Source organism: Macaca mulatta, chromosome 20, assembly GCF_049350105.2.
Source record: "Macaca mulatta isolate MMU2019108-1 chromosome 20, T2T-MMU8v2.0, whole genome shotgun sequence".
NCBI classification, from domain to species: Eukaryota; Metazoa; Chordata; class Mammalia; order Primates; family Cercopithecidae; genus Macaca; species Macaca mulatta.
This window is the reverse complement of record NC_133425.1, coordinates 74,157,501-74,184,192: the sequence shown is the minus strand read 5'-3', so window position 1 is coordinate 74,184,192 and position 26,692 is coordinate 74,157,501. Positions and strand designations below refer to the sequence as shown.

The window sequence follows — 26,692 nt, the reverse complement described above, 5'->3', positions numbered from 1 at the left end:
CAGCTGGATTTCCTGGATCTAGTCATACTTTTGTCATACTTCCAAGTCACTGGGACCCCTGATCACCCTTCCCGCCTCACACCAATGGGCATGCAAGCCAGGTAAATTTCTACCTCTGCAATGCCTCTCCCACCCGCTCTGTCCTCTCTGTTCCCTTCAGCACCACCATCCCAAGGCAGGACAGAAATAGTGCAATGAGTTCTCTGAGAGAGGTTGTGATTTGTGCCTCTGTTTTCTCTCCATGCCAGTCCCTCCTTGGCACAACTGCCAGGGTCACCTTTGCTGTGATCCAACTCTTTCTTTCTTTTTTTTTTTTTTTTGAGGCAGAGTCTCACTGTGTCACCTAGGCTGGAGTGCAGTGGCACAATCTTGGCTCACTGTAACCTCTGCCTCCCAGGGTCAAGCAATTATCCTGCCTCAGCCTCCCGAGTAGCTGGGACTACAGGTGCCTACCACCACACTCAGCTAATTTTTGTATTTTTAGTAGAGACGGGGTTTCACTATGTTGGCCAGGCTGGTCTTGAACTCCTGACCTCAGGTGATCTGCCCACCTCGGCCTCCCAAAGTGCTGGGATTATAGGCGTGAGTCACCATGCCCGGCCCCAAGTTTTATGTAGAAATTTCAGGGCCTCTCGCCTGCTTCCCGAAGTCAGAGCGAAGCCCTCACCAAGGTGTTCAAAGCCTCTGCCAGAAGGTCTCATCGCCGTCCCTAAGTCCATGCTCTATTGGGCTCTTCTCATTCCTGACACTTTCTGGACCTTCTGCCTTTGCTTGTGCTGAATCCTCTGCCAGGGATGCCTTTGTTCCCACATGTCTCTCCCCAAAGCCTGTCCAGGGATGCCTTTGTTCCCATATGTCCCTCCCCAAAGCCCACCCAGGGATGCCTTTGTTCCCACATGTCCCTCCCCAAAGCCCGTCCAGGGATGCCTTTGTTCCCACATGTCCCTCCCCAAAGCCCATCCAGGGATGCCTTTGTTCCCACATGTCCCTCCCCAAAGCCCACCCAGGGATGCCTTTGTTCCCACATGTCCCTCCCCAAAGCCCAACTGGGACTGTGATGTGCAGCATCCTTCAAGGTCCATCGCGCCACCACTTCCCTACACAGCCGCCACCCATGCTCTCCAGGCACTCATTTCTGAGATTCTGAGACTTGCCTTCCACTGTCCTGTGGGGCGGGGATTTAGGTTCTTCTCCTGTTCCTTCCTGCATCCCTCAACTGCATCCCTCAATCTGAAGTTTTCTGAGAGCTCAAAGACTATTGTAAGCAGATGTGTATGCCCTAAAGGCACAATGCAGATAATTCAACACTTGCATTTTTAAAAGTTATTTTAAAAAAGAACAACTGTTATATCCTAGTAAACTCAACAAACCTTTGCTGTGAGCAGCAATATCAAATGAGATCAGACCTAGGTAAACTGTTTAACATGTTCCAGACACTGTGCTAGAAAGTTTACAGGCATTACCTCATTGAATCCTCACAGCCTTAGGAAGGAGGTACTGGAATTGCACCAATTTTGCAGATGAGGAAACTGAGGCTTAGACAGCCACCAGCAACTTGTCCAAGGTTATCAAAGGTAATGTTGGAAAGCCAGGAATCAAAACTTAGCAGCATGGCTTCCAAACCCACCTGGGGCACTGCACATGTAGGCGAGTCACAGATAAACGCCAAAGGAGAAATGTCAACACGAGAGGCAGAAAGCAGAGAACACAGGTTCTAGACAAACAGGTAACTGGTTTGGATGAAAATAGTCTTGATCTTACAACCTCACTCCCAAAAGAAGTACCTCCCTACCATACTGATTTCCCCTCCAACAAGAGGACAGAATGCCTCCACGTGGGCCCGGAGGAGGAGGCCTCCTGTGTCAAGCTCACAGGGAATTAGGACTTGCCAGGTTCTGCAATGCTGACCAAAAGGCAACGCTCTCTGGACTGAGTGGCAGCTCCTCCCCATGGAGAAATTCTGGCAGGAAGGCGGAGCCATTTAACAACACCCAGCCACATTTCAAAACAGGGTAGAACCGGAAGACTGAAAACAATATGGCACCCTGTAAACTGCTGAGTACAGGAGAAACACAGTGACTTTTCAGCAAAAGTGGTGACACGATTTTTATCCGGGAGCACCAGCTGATCCTACTCAGATCAACACTTCTGGATCTCTTGGAGCAAATATTTCACATATCCTACCCAGCTGGTGCCACTCCAAGCATGATCTGGGCAGAGACCCAACATGTATCCCAGCCCACAATGGATGGGAGGCAGAGGGAGAGTGGGGCTTCTTCAGCTCAAGGGCAGTAAAGTAAATAGAAGAGGGTTTTGGGGTGTTGGGCTATACACAACTGCATACAGACTCCCCAAAAACTCTGCAGGGCAATTAGAAAGAGGAGAGCCAGCTCCACTATGCTGGCAATTATGCTTCGGATAGGTCTTAACTGAATGTTGGAGAAATCAAGTCAACATCAGATGGGTGAAAAGAGGAATCAAAATGAATTGAGATAAAATGCATGAATATCAAAGAACCACTTTGTGGAACAAGTATTTAATGAGTACCTAATAAGTTCAGGGCACTGTGATAGGTGCTGGGCATACAATGGTGATCAGGACAGATTTTGCTTCAGTGACAGCAACTTGGCAGTGAAAAATAGCTTAGGAGTCAAAGAACCTGAGTTTGAGAGATTTGGAAGAGTTTCATACTCCATATAAAAAGTTGCATTCATGTTTCCCTCCCCAAAAGTACCTCTCCCCCAAAGAGTCAATGCCTCTTTGGACTATAAACTCCTTGAGGTCAGAAGATGTGACCAGGCCACTGCCTGGTACATAGCAGGTATACAACGAGTACTGGATGAACAGAAACAAGTAAATGGTATCATAAGCTTGTGAGGGTCGAAGAGGAAATCACATGGGAAATTGGACCATATTTTGAATTAATGAGAATGAAAACACAACATACCAAAATTGGCAGGATGCAGGTAAAGCAGTACTTAGAAGGAAAAGTATTGCTTTGTAATAAACACAAATCGTGCCATACGCCAATTGCTTGAACAATGGTTTTCTGGCTTTTGACTGTAATGCTTTCAATACTTCAGCTTCCTATCTCTATAGCCTAGAATAGTGCTTTGGCACAGAGTAGGTGCTCAGGAAAAATCTGCTTTATTGCAGTATGGATGTTCCAGTGTAAGTCCCAGAGTCGTACCCAGTTACCCCACTGCATTTGGAGGGGTATTGCTCATGTGGTCCCGCCTGCCAGGAAAACATTTCCCGGCGTTTTGTTTGGATTGTTGTTTGCTGTTCTGTTCTCAGCCTTCCATAAGAACATTTATCGAGCTGCATGTTAACTACTGTGAGTCCTTCAAAGTATCATTGCATTTAATATGCCTAACAAGTAGGTGCTTTTATGATTCCCCATATTACAGATACAGAAACTGAGGCCAGAGAGGTTAAGTAACTTGCCTCGCAATACACAGCTGGGATGCAGTAGAATTTGGACTTGAAACCAGACAGTGCAAATTGAGATCTGCTGTTCTCAGCCATAACGGATTCCTGCCTCCTACTTAGCTTAGGAGTAACCTCCAACAGGCAGTCTCCCTGGGAAGCACCCCTCCTCTGTGCCCCCTGAGCCCCCTGTGCCCACTGTTAGTACTGTGTTACCTCGACTCATGGCAGCGGTGTGCTGCCTCATGCTCTGAGTTTTTCATTACAGGGGTGCGTCGTATTGTCTCTGCAGCCTCACCACAGGCTAAGCACATAAGGAAGGCTCACTTAATGTCTATTCAACTCACTGAGAGGTGGGGGCGGTGAGCAGTTCCCCTTCTAAAGTGCATACGAGTCACCAAGAGACCCTGGTTAAAATTCGGACTCAGCAGGCCTGGGGTCAGTCAGGCCTGAGATTCTGTATCTCTAGCAAGCTCCCAGCAGATGCTGAAGCTGCTGCTTCATGGACCAGGCTTTGAGTAGCAAGGGGGTGGATGAAAGGGTACAGTCTTAAGACAGAGCTGCCGCAGACTCTTGGCTGAGGAAGTTCCTGGGTCTGTGATTTTGGTCAAATTAATTCACCACTTTTGGCCTTGGTTTCCCAATCCATAAAACGGAAACATTAGCCATATCTTACAGGATTACTGTGAGCGGTTGAATCAGAGAACTTCAGTGAAAAGGCCAGCCCAGAGTTGACAGCAAATAGGAGTAATATTTCTTCAATCTAAGAAATTTTCATGGTATTTACTTGTTGATTCATCCTCGTTGTACAGTATCTGAAACATTTCGTAGGTGGTCTTTGTCTTATGTATATAATTGATCCCATTACACACACACACACACACACACACACATACACACACACAGAGATAAAGCACTAATGAACTAAGTTAGCACTAATGAACTAGTTAGTTTTAAGTTAGACCATGTCGGGTCGGCTTTATTGCATGATTTCTCTCCTAAATGTGTTGACAATTATCTTTCTCTTCACACCGAGGGGTTAATACCTAAATCCAAAAAAGAATGTGGGATTTCGAAGATGACCTTGTAGTGCCACAAACGAGGGCTTCAAAGCCAAGGAGGTAATAAGTGTTTTTTGTCAGACTCAACCGGGTGGCCCAGATGTCACAAAGAACCCAACCATGTCAGACGCCCCCACAAACCAGTCTCCTGTAGACCAGCGAGAGTCCTGAGGTCAAGAACTGTGAGCCCACCACAAACCACAGGGAAACTATCAGGGTAGCTGAGCAGATAAAGAAAAGTGACAGACCAACCACAGATTTCAGCCAACACAAATTTCTCCCCGGTGACAATGGTGTGTGTTTGCTGGTCTGGGAGCCGAGAGAGCACCGAAGAAGTAAACAAAAGTAAATGAAAATGTAAATGCTAAAGCGTTCTCCCTGAAAACTCACTGTGTCTTTTAAATTTGTGGGTAAATGGGCCAAGAAAATCCAAACAGATTGATAAAGACAAGCAGATCTGACTTGTTGGAGGCTGCACTTTCTGAACTGTTTTGCTTATGGTCTAGTACAAACCCGGTCTAGAAAAGATGAAGCCATTAACTATACTTGGAAGAAAAAGAAAATGCAATAGTTCTTCTGAGAACAAAACAAGAAACAGCCCCGCTCTGTCATTAGCCTGTGAGATGGTTTGGCTAGGTCCCCACCCAAATCGCATCTTGAATTGTAGCTCCCACATTCTTACGTGTTGCAGGAGGGGCCTGCTAGGAGATAACTGAATCATGGGGGAGGGTCTTTCCTGTGCTATGCTCATGATAGCGAATAAGTCTCATGAGATCTGATGGTTTTATAAAGGGGAGTTTCCCTGCACAAGCTCTCTTCTGTTCTCTGCCACCACGTGAGATGTGCCTTTCCCCTTCCATTATGATTGCGAGGCCTCCCCAGACATGTGGAAATGTGAGTTCATTAAACCTCTTTCTTTTAGTAAATTGCACAGTCTTGGGTATGTCTTTATCAGCAGCGTGAAAACAGACAAATGCAGCCTGTAATGCTCTCCAGGCATGAGGGGACTCCTGCCTCAAAGAGTCTCATGTCCCACAGCAGCTTTGTTCCTGGAAACTAGGAGCTTGAGACGAGCCATCTGATGCTGACTGTAGGACTTGGCTGTGAGCTTCAAAGACAAGGGCAAGGGCCTGTTCTTGGAGGGGAGACACAGACACAAAATGCCAAGTGCATTGTGGGCATCCTCTCTTGACTGTGTGATTGGGAATAAGCTTAGGTTTGAGGAGTGTGTTGGGCTGAATAATGCTTCTTGATGAAGGTGTCTAAGTCCTAATCCCACCTGTGAATATATTAGCTTACATAATAAAATCAACTGCAAGTGTGATTAAGTTAAGGATCTTGACATGGGGAACTATCCTGTGACATGGTTTGGCTGTGTCCCCACCCAAATCTCATATTGAATTGTAGCTCCCATAATTCCCACATGTTGTGGGAGGGACCCTGGTGGGAGATCGTTGACTCACAGGATCGATTTATCCCATATTGTTCTCATGGTAGTGAATAAGTCTCATGAGATCTAATGTTTTTATAAGGGGAAACTCCTTCACTTGGCTCTCACTATCTGTTGTCTGCTGCCAAGTGAGATTTGCTTTTTGCCTTCCACCATGATTGAGCACCCTCCCTAGCCACATGGAACTGTGAGTCCGTTAAATCTCTTTTTCTTTATACATTACCCAGTCTTGGGTATGTCTTTATCACCAGTGTGAAAACGGACAAATACATCCTGGATGAGCCTGGTGGGCCTAATGCAATTAAAAGGAAAATTGTAAGAGGGAAGCAAGAAGGTCAGAGTCGCAGAAAAAAGAAGCAATAGTGAAAGCAGAGAGTGGAGTGCTACGGCCATGAGCTGAAAAATGCCAGAAGCTTCTAGAGACTGGAAGATGAAAGGAATGGACTCTCCTCTAAAGCCTGCAGAAGAAAGGCCTGCCAACATTTTGATTTTTGGTCCATAAAACTCACTCTGGAGTGAAACCTTCAGAACTATAAGAGAAGACATTTGTGCTGTCTTAAGCCTCTGCGTTTGTGCTAACTTGTTACAGCAGCCATAGGAAACTACAACAGGGAACATACAGTCTCACGTTCAAATTCCAGCCCTGCTTCTTCCAAACGGATGACTGTAGGCACACAGCTTAACATCCCTGTGTTCCCATTTCTCGTCCACAGAATGAGAATTCTTTAGAGGGTTAGTTGTAAGGATTCAATGAGAACCTAGGTTTGTGCCCGAGACATTGGCAGGCTCACCTACTGCTCCTTGATGACACTGTTTGTCAAGAGGCTTGAAGGACAAACACCACCAAAATCTTCATTGGCTTATTTTAACACAACAAGGCTCCACCTTCAGCAGCAGTGAGACAAGAAAAAGCAGAGAGAGAGGAGAACAGAAAAAGAAACAGGAGAATACTTTTCTGTGCCTTGCCTGGCTCTTTATGGCAGTGCACATTTAGGAATTCATTTCTCACCAAGCACGGTATCCTGTTATTTCCCTGCCATGCCCACCTTCAAAACATCTTGGCATTCACTGGAAATGGGTTCCCAGTTGATCACCCTGTTCTAACACTTCTGCCTATAATCTTCCCTTAGTCATCACTATGCATCACATATAACTTCATTGAAAAACTGCACAGATCAGCCAGGAATCCCCAGTTGGCAACCATATACAACTTGCACTATCTTAAATCAAAAGTGGGAATATATTGACCCACAAATTAGAAAGGGAAGTTCCAGGTTCCTGCTACACATCAGGAGTTTGGAATTAAACACACCTAAAATATGCCCTGGGTTTTGTCTGTGAAGGGTTTTTTTTTTTGGATGTTTGTTTGTTTTTAATGCAAAATAAAATGCTGGCTTGGGAAGAAGATTCTCTTCCAAATCTTGAACACAGAATCTTCAAATACTGATACAAATATGGCAACTGAGGTATATCCTCTTTATAGCAAACGCTAATGTCTTATACACATCATTGCCCTTGACCTTCTCTCCAACCTATTGAGTATACATTTTTATCTCCATTTATCAAAGGGCTCAGAGAAGTCAATCAAGAATCACGCAGGGAGGAAAGGGGACAGGATGGGAACCAAAGCCAGAATTCTTAACCTCCATGCTGTAGAATGGGAAGGACAAGCTAAAAGGAAACCATCCACGGTTGATATTTTCTGCCATGCAGAGGCAGTGCTTGGAATTGTGTTGACAAGCATAGATAGTGGCATTACAACAGTGGAATTACAAAGGGAAACACACCTAGGGGAAGCCTACTTCCAATCTGTAGTAATAAACATGCCTAACCAATTTATGGATGATTAAGGTGGCTCCTAGACCCTGTATTAAATAATTTTGGTGACATAGTTATTATTCCTTTTGCCTTGCCCAATTAATCTAATTGGAAAAGATCTTGCTTTTGTTTTTAAAAACCTCTCTACAAGTGGCTAACCTTCCATTTGCCCAAGGGGAACACAAGCATTGGGCTTAGAGTATTCTCCGGTAATAATGGCTACTTGGAATTAATATAGTTCTATTTTCTTTGTATATGGGTTTGTCTTCATCGTTATTTGACAAATCACATTGATCCTCCCTTTATGACGGAAACAGAACATTTCCTTTTAAAACAAAGTTAACGAATCTATGAATTGATGTAAAGAAAAATTTCCACATTAATTAGATCTTCAATGTTTTAAATATTTATAATACTAGGGGCACACTGTGAAGGCGAGGAAAGATTGACAGAAGTTTGTTAAAGAGCATCCTGACTGAGCTGACAGAAGGTCAGTGTTGTGAAATCAACGTGTCTCCCCGAACTCTTATTTTGAAACCCTAATCTCCAAGGTGATATTATTAGGAGGTGGAGCCTTTAGGAGCTACTTAAGTCAAAGAGAGTGGAACCCTCATGAATGAGACTGGTGGCCTTGTCAGAAGAGGCTTAAGAAAGAGAATCTCCTTCTCTGTCGTGGAAGGACATAGCAGGAAGGTGGCTATCTGTCAACCAGAAAGATTACTTATAGGAAAATGTACTTATTTATATAAATAAATAAAAATGTATTCAGATATATCTTTCAACATACACCACCTGCTTTAATATGGGACTTTTAGAAGAATTAACTGGGTTAAATGGTTAAACTCCACTACCTGTAAAATTTAGCTGTCTCAGCAAGCTCATACAGCCAGGGTCCTAGGTGGTATTTGTCAGTAAACACATCACACCACAAACTGATGAGGCAAGAGGTAGAGAAGCAACAGACAGTGTCTTACGTACATTTGCCAAAGCGCAGCTCCCTCTAAATGGTGGTCGTGCTGGGGTGCTGGGGTAGGTGGTAAGAAAGCAACAATTAACTCGTTTTCTTACCTAATGCTGAATAGTGAATGGTTTAGACTCTGAATGGGCAGTTATCCATTGTTGTGTAACAAATTATTCCAAAACTAAGCGGGATGAAACAATAATAAACTTTTATTATCTCGCACAAGAATTTCTGTGGGTTAGAAACTTGGGAGCAGCTTAGCTTGGTGGTTCTGGATAGGGGCTCAAATGAAGTTCCAGTCAAGATTGCAGCGAAGGCTGCAGTCACCTCAAGGCTTAGCTAGGGTTGCAGAATCAACTTCAAAGGTGACTCACTCACATGGCTGTTGGCAGGAGGCTCAGTTCTTCTACATGGGAATGCTTGAGTATCCTCCTAACATGGCAGCTGGCTTTTTCTAGAGTGAGTGATCCACACCGGTAAGTCAGAAGCCTCAATATTTTTATGGTCTAGCTTTATAAGTCACATACTCTGATGTCTGCAATATCCTGTCAATTACACAGGTCAGCAGTATTCAGTGTCCAAGAAGACTACGTTGAGACAGGGCTACCAAGAACTGAACCGAGAATCACCGGAGGCCACATTCCCCAACTTAACGTTTGATTCTTTGTCCACCACCTTAAAGTTAGATATGGTAGTTGCTTCATTGTAGTTTAATGGAAGAATGAATGAACAAGCGGAGTGAAACTAAGGACTGTAAAAATGCTAGAATTTACCCAGTCAGGACACAGGGTCAGTAACCAATGAAACGCTCATAGGAATATTAATAAAGCACTCTCAGAACACTAAAAATAATTCCTTCTTCCAGCTTTCCTCTTGTGTTTTTTAGTGTGTTCTGGCTAAAGTCCATCTCCTCATGGTCTAAGGTAAACTATTGCCTCACAAATATTTTTTTAGAATCCCAGACTGAGGGAGCTTCAGAGCTGCCTGAATAACGTTTAAGAGTCCTCTGGAGTTCTGTCCTTTCTCAACTGCCTTCACTCTGGCTCCCAAAGCTGTTCATTTTATTGATTTTTTTTTTTTTTGGTTTCAAATCCACGTTACATAAACCCAGTTTTGACAGTGAACAAAACTGTCTGCCAACATGACATCTACTTTTGCCACTTTAAGCAACAGAGCCAGCTGGAAAGGGAGAAAAAGCGTATGTGTCAAAGATCCCTATTAGCCAGAGGCAGTGCATACTAGAAATTCAAGTCTCTGGGATCCCCGTTCGTATTTTATATACTGTCTCCTCCCCTTTCCATCATTCTTCCCTTTTTCAAATAAAAGGCCGGAGATGGGGTGAGTCCTGAGCCTTCTCATGCTTCAGAGTTCATACACGAGGACTTCTCTCCAGGAGACTCGGTCATACAATTAAAAGGCCACCACTTCTTACAGGCCTCTGATTTGCCAGAAAACTGTTTCCTTTGCATGTGTTCTTCTCATCACTTAGTCCTGAAAAAAATCCTATGAAGTTACAATAATTATTGATATGACCAGTGCATAGAGGAGGAGAAAAATCTGGGGTGGTCACTTGTAGACCCAAAGCTATTAAATGGTGAAAGTGGGGCTGGAACCAGGTATGTTTTGGTGATTATCCCCATGCCCCTTTTCAGGAATAATATTCAGCATATTTAATAGCGGGCACTGAACAATCGGAATGGGTATTTGTCACATGGCCTTGGTGCAGGGTCCTGAGGCTTCCTCTCCCCAACCAAGGCAGATGGTATTCCTCCAGGTGATGAATCTCCCAGGAATCTCAGTGGCTGTGTGGCACTGAGAGGCTTCAGGCAGGGCTATTTACTAAAGGATGTCGAATTATTTGATATTACAACACCAGGATACAGCCACTCTGGCAGGTACTGACTCAAGAACATCTTTGCTCTTCCCCCATCATCATGCAGTCTTAAATTAATCAGTATCACAAGACCCCATCATCCCAACATGTAAGATCACGGTCCAAGGGAATAGCAACAAGGCCTGCTTTACCCAGACCAGGAGTCCTGGGCCACCCACTGCATTTTCTATATTGCCTTCTCCAAATGTGTAAGACTTTCTCCAATTCCTGGAATTAAATCCTTCAAGGAGGGGGTCTCCTTTTTCTGGTGTATTCTCTTTTTTTTTTTTTTGATAAAACTTTTTTTTATTTTTCCTTTCACTTTGAGTTCTGGGATCCATGTGTAGAACATGCAGGCTTGTTACATAGGTGGACATGTGCCATGGTGGCTTCCTGCACCCATAAACCTTTCATCAACATCTTAAGCATTAGGTATTTGTCCTAATGATCTTCCTCCCCTTTCCCCCTACCCCCAGACAGGTCCCGGTGTGTGATGTTCCCCTCCCGGTGTCCGATGTTCCCCTCCCGGTGTCCATGTGTTCTCATTGTTCAACTCCAGTGTATTCTTTAATAGTATAAATGGCCGGCTCTTTGTGGACAGCATTCTCTTCCCTGGGCACGGCAGTACCACCCCTGCAATGGGTGCGGGACACAGCACAGACTGTGAGTCAGTTATCACCCACCGGCTGAGTTAGTACAGCTCCCAGGCTCAACCGTTCAGATTTATAAGTAGACGCCTCAGAGGTCATCTCATCCACATTGTCAAACTCAGCATTTCTGGTGATGAAGGAGAAGATGTCTTTTTTCTTCAAGAAAACCAAATAAAAGCACTGCATAACCAAAGCAGTGCATTTATTTGTGTCAAGGCTGGACTTACTAATTAAAATGCCCGGGTTCCATGCTTTTTTATATAATTAAAACATCCAAAGGCTGTAACTGGTTGATCTATAAGAAAATGAATTTTTCTTTAATAAGTAACATTTGTTTGAAGAGAGAGAGAAAAAAAACAAAAAAAAACCCTTAAAAGCAGGAAATCCAGGAAGGCAAGGAAAGGAAAAGAAAGTGGTAGCTTCTAAGAGAACATTGGCTTTCAAATCCGGTGCCAACCTCTTCAAAACTCCGATCTACAAATTCATAATGACCTAGTCATTCATTCATTCACTAGCTCAATAATAAGATACAGGTACTTACTAACTTGCACATTGACCTATAGGCTGACTGAAGTCAGCCTGAATGCCTTCTTCCTGAAACTCATCCAATACTCATCAGTGGCCTTTACTGAAGAAGGAAGCAAGAATGTCAGGAAGAGAACTGATCCTTCCTAAAGTCCATCCCCAGCCAGTGAAGAAAGAGAAGATGGCATCCCCAGGGACCAAGTTCTCTAGAGAAAGAGCTGCTACAGAGCAAAAGAGAAATGCCTGGCCAAATCCACTTATAGTCACAATCTAATAATACTTAGCAATGCCCAATGGGATAAGCCTAAAGAAAATTATGAGAGTAATTACAAGAGTTCACATTAATGATAATTTAATAATCATTCTCTTTGGCATATCTCCCTTCTTGAGATGGATAAATTGGATTGTGTTAGACAGAATTCCCCTGTTTCTGCCACCTAAAAGCCATGCGACCTTGGAACAGTCTCTTCAATTCTATGCTTCCTTATCTTTTTTTTTTTTTTTTTTTTGAGATAGGGTCTTGCTCTGTCACTCAGGCTTGAGTGCAGTAGTGTGATCTTGGCTCACTGCAGCCTTGACCTCCCAGGCTCAAGCAATCCTCCCACCTCAGCCTCCTGAGTAGCGGGGACTACAGGTACATACCACAATGCCCAGCTAATTTCTGTTTATGTTTTGTAAAGATGGGGTTTCACGATGTTAGCCAGGCTGGTCTCAAACTCCTGGGCTCAAGCAATCCACCTGCCTTGGCCTCCCAATGTGATGGCATTACAGGCATGAGCCACTGCACCTGGGCAAGTTTTATTTAAGAAGGCTATAAAGCAGTAAAACTCTGCAGTAATACTTACTGCAATAAAGACAATTGAGAAGTATCTTAAGACAGAGGGGTAAGCCTGTAATCCCAGCACTTTGGGAGGCCGAGACGGGCGGATCACAAGGTCAGGAGATCGAGACCATCCTGGCTAACATGGTGAAACCCCGTCTCTACTAAAAATACAAAAACAAAATTAGCTGGGCGTGGTGGCAGGCGCCTGTAATCCCAGCTACTTGGGAGGCTGAGGCGGGATAATGGCGTGAACCCAGGAGGCGGAGCTTGCAGCGAGCCAAGATCACACCACTGCCCTCCAACCTGGGCAGCAGACTCCAGCCTGAGCGAGAGAGTGAGACGCTGTCTCAAAAAAAGAAAAGAAAAGAGAAAGAAAGAATCTCTTAGGCAACTCTCATTTCCTCGTCTAGGTACAAAGACGAGCAAGAAGAGTATTGGGGTTGGGAGGACCGGTCACCCCTCTGTCTTTTTTTTTTTTTTTTTTTTTTTTTTGAGACAGAGTCTCGCTCTGTCGCCCAGGCTGGAGTGCAGTGGCCGCATCTCAGCTCACTGCAAGCTCCGCCTCCCGGGTTTACGTCATTCTCCTGCCTCAGCCTCCCGAGTAGCTGGGACCACAGGCGCCCGCCACCTCACCCGGCTAGTTTTTTGTATTTTTTTTAGTAGAGACGGGGTTTCACCGTCTCACTACGCCCAGCCCTAAGAGATTCCTGAAATCACTGCCTCTATCCTGGAAGAACCAGCCAGACAAAGGGCCTAGAATTACCCCCACTGATACTTAAGCTGGAGTGTGTGGTTGCTACTGGTGGCACCAAGCCAAGATGGGACCAGGACAGATTTGGATCAGGAAGCCTGACTCTTGGAATTCCTGGCCAGCTAGGTAGGGTGGCTCGCCAGGCCATTTAAGTAATTATGTGATTAAATTTATTGGATACCACTTATTTCATAAAGTTGTGGTGAAGATTAAAGAAGATAGGGCATATAAACTCATTAGCACAAAGCAGGGCTCCATAAATGCTAAACCATTATCATGGGAAAACAGAAGACAAATGTTTATCTTATAGAATTTTATCATGATTTGAAAGTGAGTTTAAAAATCTGCTGAACCTGTTAGCTAAATCATATTAGAAAGAATATTCTTGGCCAGGCGTGGCGGCTCATGCCTGTAATCCCAGCACTTTGGGAAGCCTGAGGTCAGGAGTTAAGAGACAAGCCTGACCAACAGAGCGAAATGCCATGTCTACAAAAGATACAAAAATTAGCCAGGTATGGTGGCGTGTGCCTGTAATTCCAGCTACTTGGGAGGCTGAGGCAGGAGAATCACTTGAACCCGGAAGGCAGAGGTTGCAGGGAGCTGAGATCGCACCACTGTACTCTAGCCTGGGCGACAGAGTGTGAGTCTCCATCAAAAAAAGAAAAAAAAAAAAAAAGGAAAGAAAGAACATCCTTGTTTTAACCTGATAGTCTAGTCTCTAACACTGACAGACAAAATATTAAAGAACATTTACCGATATTTTAAGTCACTCAACTACTTAAATTTTCAGTATATGTCCAAGTGAATTACTCAAAAGCAGGCATCGTACAAGAGATATTTCTTTTACGGACTGAGACAACTGATTGTTAAAACTTGGTCTTTGTTTTAAATAATCAAGGTTAGAATTTATGTTCACTCCTGTGAGTGAATTTTGTGTCCTCTCTCTCCTCATCTTCTTCCTTCTTTTTTAAAAGAAAATGCCAGTTCTATTTAGGAGTACTGTGGCAGCCCACTTCCACAGGCAGGGACCAGAAGCAAGTCATTCTCATCTGGGTGACCACTCTGCCTCCAGTCTTACTCTAAGAGGGGAATTAATTTCTTTCTTACCTTCCCTCCCTCCTTCCTTTCTTTTTCTAGAATTTCCTTTCTTTCTCTTTTTTTCTTTCTTTCTCTCTCTTTCCCTTTTCCCTCCCTCCCTCCCTTCCTTCCTTCTGCTTTCATCTCAACATGTCTCCATGTTGGCAAGGAACTGGACCTACACATTTTTTAACTCTGCAGAAATGGCTTTCTTAAAGTACTGTTTAATATCAAACCCTATTTTTGTATCTACAGAAATATAATGCATTCGTGACTGACAGAAGAATGTTTTGTTATTTTTAGTAAACTCTATTTTAAAATATCATATCACCTTGTCTTTTATATGAGTTTTGGGTCTTTACACATATATTTATATACAAACTTTGCACATATATATATATAAAATCTGATAAATTCTTAGAACTATGTTACAAGACAGAGCTGTGTTACTATACATCTCTGTTTCTTTTTTTGGTTGAAAACTCTTTGCTTTTGACTCCCAGGAAACCCAGCTAAATTTAATGCCAGCTGTAAGAAATACTTCATAAAGGTTCCTGGTATATTTATCTCATATTTTATTCTAATTAATTTCTGATATGTAGTTCAAAACATAAAACAAATCCATCTGTCTTTTATATGTACTGTACTATTCCCTTTTGAGTCAAATTCTTTTTGGAAGTAGGTATGGCTTCAATGTTTGAAACGCCACTCTTCTCTTTTCCTGCAACCTTGTCCCTATGAAAAACAAACTGGAGATTTCTCAAAGGTCTAAAAATAGAATTACCATTTGACCTAGCAATCTTATTAGTGGGTATACATTCAAAGGAAAATAAATCACTCTACTAAAAAGAGTGACTCCTGATCTGAATGGGAATCTTTTCGGGTTCACAACTAGGAGTCCTGGTCCTGTTCTTACAGACCACAGGAGGGGCAGGACAGCTATGAAATTTTGTGCCTCTCATTTCTGTCCTGCAGAGAAACTGAGGCTCTGAATAGGAGTTAAATGGAGATCACCCACCAGCTGACCTGGGCAGTGGGTTTTTCTTCCTGTTTTTGAATAAGGCAGCAGCTGAACTCTGCAAGCACTTCTACTTTCGCAGAGGTGTTGCTCACTTTGTTGTTTTCATTTGTCTTCTTCCTTGTTTTTAAGGTGTGAAAAAGACTTTCAGCAATGCCCTCCAAATGCTGTCTTATTTTATTTCTCCTCTTTTTCCCTGATAGAGTCTATCTACTACGGAACAACAAAAAGGGATTGTTAGGGGGAGCTCACAGTCACTCTGCCAAAAAGCATCTGACTTGTAAACAGTGCAAGACTTCTAAAAGTCTACTCTCTGGCCTTCTATTTTGAGGACCCTCAAACTGAAGAAAGTCAAACTCGGTATTAAATAACCACCCAGGATGTGGCTGTCAGCTTGAGGTGTTAAGAGGAGCAGTTTATAAAAAGCCTGGTTAAATATAGGAAGTACAGTTGCATTTCAGGTAACTCGAGATTTGAACATCCAATACGGCTTTAACGGAGGCAATCTATTTGGCCCATTTTCACAGATATATAATAAATGACACCTATTTTAAGGTCTATAATTTTTCCTCCTTAGCTCGACCAGAAAACACTTCCTCCAGCCTAATTCATGCTCCCTTATCCTCCAAATGTATGTCCTCCACGTTTATTTTCCCCACTAAAATAAACACATCCTTAAACTAGTTTGCATACCCCTAGTGTAAAACAACAACCGTAACAACAACAAAACATTAAATGCTTCATTATGATTTAATATTCTGTCACCAGAACTCAAAACCTGAGTTTGAGTATTTTGGGTCTCTTTCTCTCCTTTAAATTATTATTAAAATGGTAATTTTAATGCAAAAGGCTGTATTGAATTTTTAAACATTGTTTTGTTTTGAATTTCAGCTGTCTTAAAAGTCCATTTTTTCCCCCTTTCCTCTCTGTAGGGCAGAGGATTGAACTTCTCTCGTGCCCTGCTTCCTCATTTCTAAAATGCAGGATCTACCTATGATGTAGGTGGTTCAACAGTAGTCTGCATGTGACGTATGGCACACAGGTCAACCCATGGAAGTGTATGTTATATCTGCGTACCCATGCAGACAGCCCTGGGTCACAGAGGGCTATGCCACCGTAGTCTCGGTCCACCCACCTCTAAGGAGTAAAACACATCCAGACCATGTGATCAGCAATTGACAATTTTAGAATACACTTGGCTAATTTCTCTGATCCCACTGCTACAAATAAACCTTTGCAGTCGTTGTTTTGGTTCAGGTTCGAATTTCACTATGGCCCTAGGGGCATAAAGATGAATTATTTGATTGCAAAGAGAAATAAGAGACCACGTGTCAGGCTGCTTTGCAAATCAATTCACCTCCCCCGCAAAGATGTTCCTTCCTACTTAAGATATACGGCTTTACAAGGATTTGGGCAGCATCTGTGTTTGCCGTGTCAGAGGGCGAGACGCATGCAGATGTAATATCACCGAGCAGTGTAATCCGAGTGTGCATGAAAAATAACTGCAGAGGGAATGAGGGAACCCTTTGCCACGGGCCCTGACAGCACCTCAAATAAGTACTTTACCTAATCTTCCTTGTTGATTCCTATCTGCGCCCAGTGACTTCATGCAGCTGCCATCCACTAACCAGTTAGGGCATGTTGATCGCGGACACTGTAATCAGAGCTGAGGTCTCCAATGGTAAAGCAGGCTTGCTGCCAAGATGGGGCAAGACCCTAAAGAGAATGGCAGAAAGGACCCGAAAGGTGAACTTGACAGCCAGCATGGCTGGATTAAGCTTCTGTTTTATTTAACTCTGTATCCCTGGGGCTTGGCGTGGAAAAATGCCCAGTAAATGCTGCATGTAGAAATGATTGAAAGACTTTCCAGAAAGAGAGAAGCACCTCCACCACTGGGCAACAGTAATTATTTGCATACAGTCTTTTCAGCTATTTTACAGTAGATTAAAATGGATATTTGTGGTGAGCTCCTTGTAGTAGACAAGGTTCATTCATTCATTCATCAGATATGTATTGAGTGGACACTGCCCTAGCTTTGGTGCCTGTTCATCTTGGTAGCTCAGGAATTCAGCAATTACACAGGGTGCAATGGATAAATGTTAGATACAGGAGTGGACGATCAGGTCTGGGAGAGAAATAGCAGAGTCTGTGGAAAAGCTAATAGATATGGGACACTTCTGTAGATCCCAAGCGCTCTGGCCAAGTTCAATACTCCTTGGCACAGATGAACTTGTAGTTTCTTAGGCTGCTATGCAACAGGACCACTATGCAGCATGGTTATTTTGGCTGCAAGATGCTGAGTCTTAGAAAAACTCAGGCATTCAAGAGCATGCCCCTCCTTTGACAGGTGGAAAAACTGAGGCAGAGAGAAGGATTGTAGTTTATTCTTGATCAAGGAGCAGCTTGGAGACAGAGGTAGGACTAAACTCTGGTATGTTGAGCAATCGATGCTCTGCCAGACTGCAGCATCTCCTCTGTAGGCTGGACAAGCTCATGGGCTGACGCTCTAGGGAAGAGGCAGACAGTAACCAAGGAAACAAATGTATACATACTCAGAGAGTGGTAAGTCCTCAAAAGAAAAGAAACATAGCGGGTGTGGAGAGGGAAGGTTTGAATTCAACTCCACCATTTGCTAGCTAAGTAACTGCGCTTGCCAAGGCTCTCTTACCGTCAGTTTCCTCATCTGAACAGTACTAAGGCTGACTGTAACACCTGTCTCCTAGGGTTGTTGGGAGATGCAAAGAACACTGGCACGTAATGAGCACTTCATAAATGATGGTTATTTTTATTTTATTATTGTTACTTAGGTAGGATGGTCAGGGTAGGCCTCTGAGAAAGTGATATTTAAACTGTGTTAGAAGGATAAGAAATTAGATACTAGTGGTGGTGGATGCCTGTAGTCCCAGCTACTTGGGAGGCTAAGGCTAGAGAGTCGCTTGAACATGGGAGGCGGAGGTTGCAATGAGCCGAGATCGTGCCACTGCACTCTAGCCTGGATGACAAGAGCGAGACTCCATCGCAAAAAAAAAAAAGAAAAAAAAAAAAAGGGTAAGAAAGCACCAGCCACCACTCTTCCCAGGCAAAAGAAACAACATGTGCAAAGGCCTTGAAGCAGATACAGGCTCTGTGTATCCCGTGAAAAGAAAGAAGACTATAGCAGTTGCAGGACATTGAGAGGACATTGGGCAAAGCTACTTGCGGTAGGAAATAAACTCTGAGAGGCAGGCAAGAGTTCAGGTCTTCATGACATGTAGACCCTGGAAAAGAGTGTGGATTTTTACTCTAAATGGAATAGGAAGCCACTAGGGATGGGAGGTGGTGTATTCATCAGCTACTGCCAAAATACTGCCACATGACAAACAACCTCAAAATTTCAATAATTCACAAGATCAAATATTTATTTTCCTCACTCACTAGTCTATGGATTGGCCGAGGTTGGTCTGATATTGACTGGGTTTGCTGAACATGGCTCCAAAGTCTAAGTCAGATTCAGGTCTGTTTCATCTATCTCATTCTGGAGCCTAAGCTGAAGAAGAGGCATCGGCAATGGGAAAAATACAAGAGTACAAACCCAGTCGTGCAAGCACATCTCAAGACTCGGCTGACATCATGTTGACAATATCCCATGAGGAAAAAAAGTTATGTGGCCAAGAGCCAAAAATCTAGGAGCAAGAAAGTTCATTTCAGTGCTCATGAGACTATGGCAAGGGTGCTGATAGCTAGTATTACTACAAAGGACTTTAGCCTTGCTGGAGTATACTGGAGTGTAGTGACATGATCATGGCTCAGCGCAGCCTTAAGCTCCTGGGCTCAGGTGATCCTCCTGCCTCAGTCTCCCAAGTAGCTGAGACTACAGGCATGCACCATCATTTCCCACTAATTTTAAAATTTTTTTTGTCCAGCAATGTCTTGCTATATTGCCAAGGCTGGTCTTGAACTCCTGGCCTCAAGCAATCCTCCTGCCTTGGCCTCCCAATGCACTAGGATTACAGGTGTGAGCCATCATGCTCAGCCCTGCTGTACTTTAGACCCAAGTACGTCAGCAGACCCTGCTTTGACAAGTACCCAAACCACCCATGGGTCATCATATCAAAAAGATGTCCTTGGACAAATCACATGCTGGTTTGCACCATCTTAGCTCTGGCTTTCCTGAGCATTTTGGCCTTCTCAGAGTAGTCCCCCTCCACCTTCCCTTGTGGATGGAGACAGATTATGGGCCTCCGCGGTAGCCTTCTGAGACTTGCTGCAGGGTTCCGGTTCACAGCAGTTAGAGTCAGGGCTGGAAGGAGCAGCAGTTGTGTTTTCCTTGGCAGGTTTCTGGCATGCACACGTTCCTGGTATTAAAATACAATGTGCTTTTTCCAAACTAGATGATCTACACTAACCATTGTATTTTATTTGTAAACTAGCCCTCTACCTACCCACCCTCAACTCTGGTCTGGGAACGATTTGAGGGGGATGAAAAAAAGAGGAAGAAGAGAGAGGAGGAGAAGGAGGAGGAAAAGGAGAAGAAATCTATGAGGGGGTGTGGCAGTGAGGGGGTGGATGTCTATGAAAATTTATGTGCTGAAAAACAGCTGTAAAATGTTTAATGTTTCAATGAACGTTTTATGTTTACCATAAAAAATCCTCCAGCCAAGAAGGGCTTTAAAATGTTACATTTCCAAACAGATCCAAAGAAAGAAGAAAAAAAAAAAGGATTTCCACAAACCCCTCTCTGTGGAGTGACCCCCAAACGCTAACCACTAAAATAGGGTCCTTCCACATTGTGTATTGACCTAGGTCAATGGTGAGGGACAAGGGAATAATAGCCATGACACAGGGAGAGGCCGGCAACAAGAATGAAAAATATGCTCAGTTTTTCAAAGCTAAGTACCCATGGCAGAAAGCCTTGGAAACTCAGGCTTTTGAAGGGAGAGGTGGAGGGAGGCGGGGAAGATGCCCAGCTCAGCCAAAAGCTTGCTAAAAGATCCAACTGCGATCAGTCAGTCCACCAACAGGAAGAACTAATCAAGCGCCTTAATACTGAGTTCTTCCAGGAAAGATCCTGGCTGAAGGGACCCTGGCTTTCACAGAGAGAGGCATGTTCAAATTCAACCTCCACTCTAAACTAGTGTTGGCTCCTACAGTCAGTTTTTTAACCTCTTGGGATCTCTGTTTCTTCATCAATAAAATGCAATGGCAGGCATCACTGGCCCACACTGAATAAATGGTATGTGCTGGGGAGCAGGGACTGGGGAAACCAGGAGTCGGGAGGAAGTCAGGTTACGGGCAGCCTGAATCAGGTAGGGAAATTAAGACTTGATGTAGCAGGAAACAGACAAAGTTGAAGCTTTGAGGAAAACTGGAGTTTTACTCTTCTTTGCTTAACCAATGACCTTAGTGAAGTCACCATGTGGGTCTTCAGGCCAAGAAACCAGTTTTACTTTTGAATCTCCTTTGTAATTAATACTTTCCACATTTTGAGGTAATAGAAATGCAGTGCGGGCCGGTAATAGAAATACACAGTGGCTCACTCCTGTAATACCAGCATTTTGGGAGGCTGAGGCAGGTGGATCACTTAAGGTCAAGAGTTCGAGACTAGCCTGGCCAACATGGTGAAACCCCATCTCTACTAAAAATACAAAAATTAGCCAGGCATAGTGGCAGGTGCCTGTAATCCTAGCTACTCGGGAGGCTGAGGCAGGAGAATTGCTTGAACCCGGGAGGCAGATGTTGCAATGAGCCGAGACCCTGTCACTGAATTCCAGCCTGGGTGACAGAGCGAGACTCCATCTCAAAAAAAAAAAAAAAAAAAAAAAAAGCAGTGTGGACCATAGGCCCTTCCTAACCTGGCCCCTTCAAGCGTCTTCTGCATATAATGATCATGCAGTTACTCTAAGTAAGCAAACAAATAAAAATCAAACGTCACATGTACCTTCTGAGACACACCTTGCAGTTACAGCCTATGTGTTTTTAAAGTCCTGTGCCTTCAGCTTACTATATATCCTTCCTTAAGCCCGGCCTTTTCACCAACTCTTATTCAGCCCTCAAAACTTAGTTCAAATATCACCTTCACGGACCTTCTGATCTGTGTCGAATGCCTGTTTACTGGGTTCTGACAGCACACGCTGCTGTGGTGTACCCCAATATTCTTCACACCACATCTAGACATTCCTTATGTTACCGGCGGAGGGTGTCCAGGTTCTTGGCGTTTTGAATAAGCAATTGGACAAAACGCACAAACAAAACGAGGAAAGAATGAAGCAACAAAAGTAGAGATTTATTGAAAATGAAAGTACACTCCAAACGGTGGGAGAAGCCCAAGCATAGAGGCTCAAGAGCCTGGTTACAGAATTTTCTGGGGTTTAAATACCCTCTAGAGGTTTCCCATTGGCCGCTTAGTATACACCTCATGCAAATGAAGTAATGGCCCACAATCAGTCGGACTGGCGGTGGAAATAAGTTACACTCCTATGCAAACGTCTGATTGGTTGTGGAAAGCAACCAATCAGAGGTTGAAGCGAAGTTACAAAGTTAGGCTCCTATGCAAATATCTGATTTGTCATGAAAAGCAACCAATCAGGGGTATTTTGAATTTTCCATCTGTCACTCAGAAAAGTGGGGAGGGGTTGCAGAGGGAGTAGCCTCTGGTCCTTTTATAACTTAGGTGTGGAAAGTTGGCGTTTTCATTTTGATTTAGTTCTAGAAAGTCAGCATGAATCAGCCTTAGGTTCCCTGCCTCCAGACCCTATTCTCCTGCCTCACTTACTTTTCTAATTTCTTCTCTAAATGATGCTTCTTGAGGGTAGACACCGAATCTTCATCATCTCAGGCCATAGTACAACATAGGGCATGAAGCAGATACCTGGGAAGATTTTGTTTGTGAATCAATGAGTTAAGAAACAAATGACAGCACACACCGTCTTCTTTCTAGATCGGCAAATAAGGGAATATCGGCCTCTGAGGGGCACACAGGGCCACTGTAGCTCTTCTCATCTCCTCAGTGTCACCTCGCATTCAGAGAGATAAGATGGCTTTTGCTCTCCAGTGCAGAAAGAGTGGCCTCCTCTGCCAGCCTGAACCTTGCCTTGGGAACTGATATCAATCAGGGAGTGACTTGTCTGCCTTTCAAAGGGCTGCAGCACACAGAGAAAGACACTCAAGTGTCTCCTCCAAGGAGAGAGACGGGTGTTTCTTTCGGGGGCTGACAGGGTTCACTTCCTGTTCACGAGCACGGCAGACACCTACCTCCCGGCTGCAGTGAGGGTTTGGACTGTATGTGGGGAGGTGGGGGTACCGTGCTTGGGAGCCATTGACAAGGCCCCTCTTACTCTCCCACAAGCCAGGGCCTTCTCCTTCCTCTTTTTGGGAGGCCCAGGAAGTGGTCATTTCCTTGACCAGACCCCGCACCGCGAAACCCCCGGCTCTGACCATGAGAGTCGCCATGGCTGTTCACTGGACAGTTTCAAGTGAATTCCCGCAAAGTTTCGCAAGCACATCAGATACAAAAGAGTTGATGGATGGAAACTCACACGATAAACCAAAGTGAAAACAAAACTGTGTCGCCCAACCTCATGTGAACCGAAACCGCAGGGCAGAATACTCTGACTCCACAGACATAAACAGTCTTAGCCCCAAGTGAGTCACCAGCGCAGCCAGGGCAATGCTGCAGAGAGCTTGCTCGTGGTGTGCTGGGGATCGCTGTGCGCTCCTTTCCCTAGAAACTGATTGTCATTTGAGTCAAAGGAAAGAACACTTATAGGGCGCCTAGTACACATCAGAGGCTCTGGTCCACGCTGTAGATAAGCATTTCTGACCTGTTTTCACAGTAACCTGCATAGGTACTGACTATTATCTCCATTTGCACATGAAGACACAGAAGTCAGGGCGTTTAAGCACTTAACCTGAGCCAGAGCTAGAGGTGGGGCTCTGCCCTGCTGCTACGCTTCACCAGAGGGCACCCTGAAGCCCTGATGGGTCACACGAGTCTGCCTTTTCCCTGTCCTGAGTGGTCTCCAAACCGCCTTGATCATGGACCTTTATCAGTAAAAGTAAGTTTTGAGCATACTCACCCCTATTATTTGTACACTGATTTATCTGCAGGATGTACCATCTACTACATGTAATATTATAAAACATTCCAAGGAACAGACATTTAAATGGGTTGAGATAAAAGATAAATGTAAATAGGGGCTACTATGTTTTCTATCCATATCCTAGTGCTGGGGTCATAGGGCTGCCACGTTAAAATTATATATAGACATTGTAGGGGGTGGGGAGAGGGAATGGGAGGGAGGGAAGGAGGGAGACAGAGAGAATGTCCAGTTAAATGTGAAACATTCTTTTGCCAAAAAATTATCCATTATTTATCTAAAATTAAAATTTACATGAGCATCTTACTTTATGTATGTATGTATGTATTTATTTATTTAAGACAGAGTCTCACTCTGCCACCCAGGCTGGAGTGCAGTGGCACAGTCTCAACTCACTGCAACCTCCATCTCCTGGATTCAAGCAATTCTCCTGCCTTAGCCTCCTGAGTAGCTGAGACTACAGACACCCACCACCATGCCCCACTGATTTTTGTATTTTTAGTAGAGACAGGGTTTTGCCATGCTGGCCAGGCTGGCCTTGAACTCCTGACCTCAAGTGATCCACCCACCTCAGCCTCCCAAAGTGCTGGGATTACAGGCATAAGCCACTGTGTCCAGCCAGAATTTTTGTTCGTTTTTGAGACAGAGTCTCACTCTGTTGCCCAGGCTGGGGTGCAGTGGCGATCTTGGCTCACTTCTACCTGTGCCTCCCAGATTCAAGTAATTCTCCTGCCTCAGCCTCCTGAGTAACTGGAATTACAGGCATGCGCCACCATGCCAGCTAATTTTTGTATTATTAGTAGAGACGGGATCTCACCAGGTCGGCCTGGCTGACCTTGAACTCCTGACCTCAAGTAATCTGCCCACCTCAGCCTCCCAAAATGATGGGATTACAGGTGTGAGCCACCGTGCCCGGCCAGGATCTTGCATTTTTATTTGCTAGACAGGGCAATGCTAAGGAGTCAGTAAATGCTTTCTGTTACAGGATTATAATAAAGATTCTAGGCTTTGTGAGATAAATGGTCTCTGTGGTAACTACTCACTCTCCCACTGCAGTGTGAAGCAGCACTATGCATTTCCTAAACTAACAGGCATGACTGTGTTTCAGTAAAACTTTATTTATAAAAACAAGTGGCTGGCTGGACAGGGACTTTGCTGGCCACTGCCCTAGTGGATCCTCATGGTGCACTGCACTTAGGAGACCTGTGGCCTATAAGAGAAGGGCTTGTATTTGCACAATTCTCCAACAATGTGACATAGTGAAAAAATAAACTCTTGTTTTTTCTATGAGGGTTGCAGGTGGGGGCTGGTGAGTAGACAAAGGATGATAATGTCAACTCTTTTCATTACAGGAGTTACAAAAGGAGCAAAAACATCTCTAAGACACACACGTGCATGCACACACACACACAGAGTGCTGTAACCAAGATATCCACCAGGGTGGACCTGCATTTGGTGTGTCAAATTGAACGCTTCCCTTGCCCCAATTACTAGCGCTTCAATCGGCCAACTGGCAGCCATAACAACACATTAACCTTTTTGCCAAATCAATTTCACCAAGTCCCCTTCCAGCACTAAGAGAAATTAAACGGCGCCCCTACGCCTGAAAGGCAAGTGCTCTCTGCACACGGCACACTGTGGAATCCCCCTCTGCACCTGGAACTCTGAATTCTGGCTCCTAAACAGGGGTCTTCTCATGGTCAGAGGGCAATGGAAATCGGTTTTCTAAGGCTGTCTCTTCCCTCCCTTCTGCAGCCAGCTAGGGTACAAAGGTCCAAGCCAAAGGATGCTGCCAACGCTATTAGCAGAGCCATCTTCACAAATCACATCGGCATTTGCTCTGCTTCAAGAGAGGCTGCTTGATTTAACTTTCAGGAGTCCCCCGATGGGTAATTTCACTTAGAAGCACAGAGGACAGAGCAGCCAGCCATCTGAGTCATGTCAGCGTTGTAAGCACGCCTGAAGACTCCAGCCCTTCCTGAGCCCCATTTCTTCAACTTTAGGCTGATGGTGTTGGGACTTGCTTTCTAAGAAGGGGAGTTTTCAGGAGATGCAATTATTTTCAAACTCAGCAGTGCTAGATGGCATGGGGGCGAATGCAGAGAAGGGACTAAAGCAGGGCAGGTGGCAAAGGTGGCCACAGTGGGGTCAGTTAGGTGGTCAGATGTGGTGACAGCAGGAGGCACACCACGAGGCTTGACTCCTGAGGCAATGTCTCCATGGATGAGATAATTTGGAGAGAGTAAGTTGACTGAGTTCTACGCGTGTATGCATCCTAAGAATAATAAATGCACAATTATCCGACCCAGATTATTCAAAAACATATTTCCTGCTTTTTCTTCCATAACAAGGAATATCTGTTTTGTGGCTTTTTTGTTTGTTTGTTTTTTGAGATGGAATCTCTCCCTGTTGCCCAGGCTGGAGTGCAATGGTACGATCTCGGCTCACTGCAACCTCTGCCTCCCAGGTTCGAGCAATTCTCCTGCCTCAGCCTCCGGAGTAGCTGGGATTACAGGCGTGCAACATGAAGCCCAGCTAATTTTTGTATTTTTCGTAGATATGGGGTTTCTCCATGTTGGCCTGGCTGGTCTCGAAGTCCTGACCTCAGGTGATTTAACTACCTCAACCTCCCAAAGTCCTGGATTACAGGCGTGAGCCACCATGCACAGCCAAGGAATTTCTTTACACTCAGCCCAGCCCTCTTCTCACCAGCCTATTGTCACCCAACCCAATTCCACAATCCCTTTCCTAGAGCTGGGAGGAACCAAAGATAGGTAGTGTGCCTTCTGAAAGCACATGACATCCAATCACCGTTGGGTGCCTCAAAAATTGGTGGCTAAACATAATCCTAATGCCCTCTGCTGCAAGTGTTAGGAAGGTGTGGGCACCAAAACCCAGTATGACCATCTTGCTTTGACCAAGCTGAATAAGCATCCTCCTATGAACCACCAAGAACATGGCCTTCAGGATCACACTTTCATTTGGGAAACACAATTTCAGCCAGGTACTTAAGAATCCAGAGGAAAAGTCATGGTCCTAGCTCTGGGGAGGTCACAGTGTGACTCAGAAGTCACTCAGAGTTTACCACTGGCCTGCTGCAAGCTTCCTGTGACTCTGCAGCTATGGAGCACAGTAAGGAACCCTGTACTTCATTACGGTGGCAGAAGAAGTCTATCTAACC

General features: G+C 44.4%; 1 protein-coding gene and 2 long non-coding RNA genes across 4 annotated transcripts in view; all 3 read right to left on the bottom strand.

Moving 5' to 3' along the window:
• WWOX (WW domain containing oxidoreductase) overlaps positions 1–26,692 on the bottom strand; it is a 1,123,672-nt gene that overhangs the window by 445,394 nt on the left and 651,586 nt on the right. The window lies entirely within an intron of this gene.
• LOC144338237 (uncharacterized) overlaps positions 1–26,692 on the bottom strand; it is a 156,759-nt gene that overhangs the window by 38,597 nt on the left and 91,470 nt on the right. The window lies entirely within an intron of this gene.
• The window catches only part of LOC144338239 (uncharacterized), a 29,778-nt gene continuing 13,956 nt past the window's right edge, over positions 10,871–26,692 (bottom strand). The window contains exons 2-3 of the long non-coding RNA XR_013412207.1: positions 12,983–13,218; positions 10,871–12,671 (exon numbers count right to left, since the gene is read on the bottom strand). This is a non-coding gene — a long non-coding RNA (uncharacterized LOC144338239). The remainder of the gene's footprint in view (positions 12,672–12,982; positions 13,219–26,692) is intronic.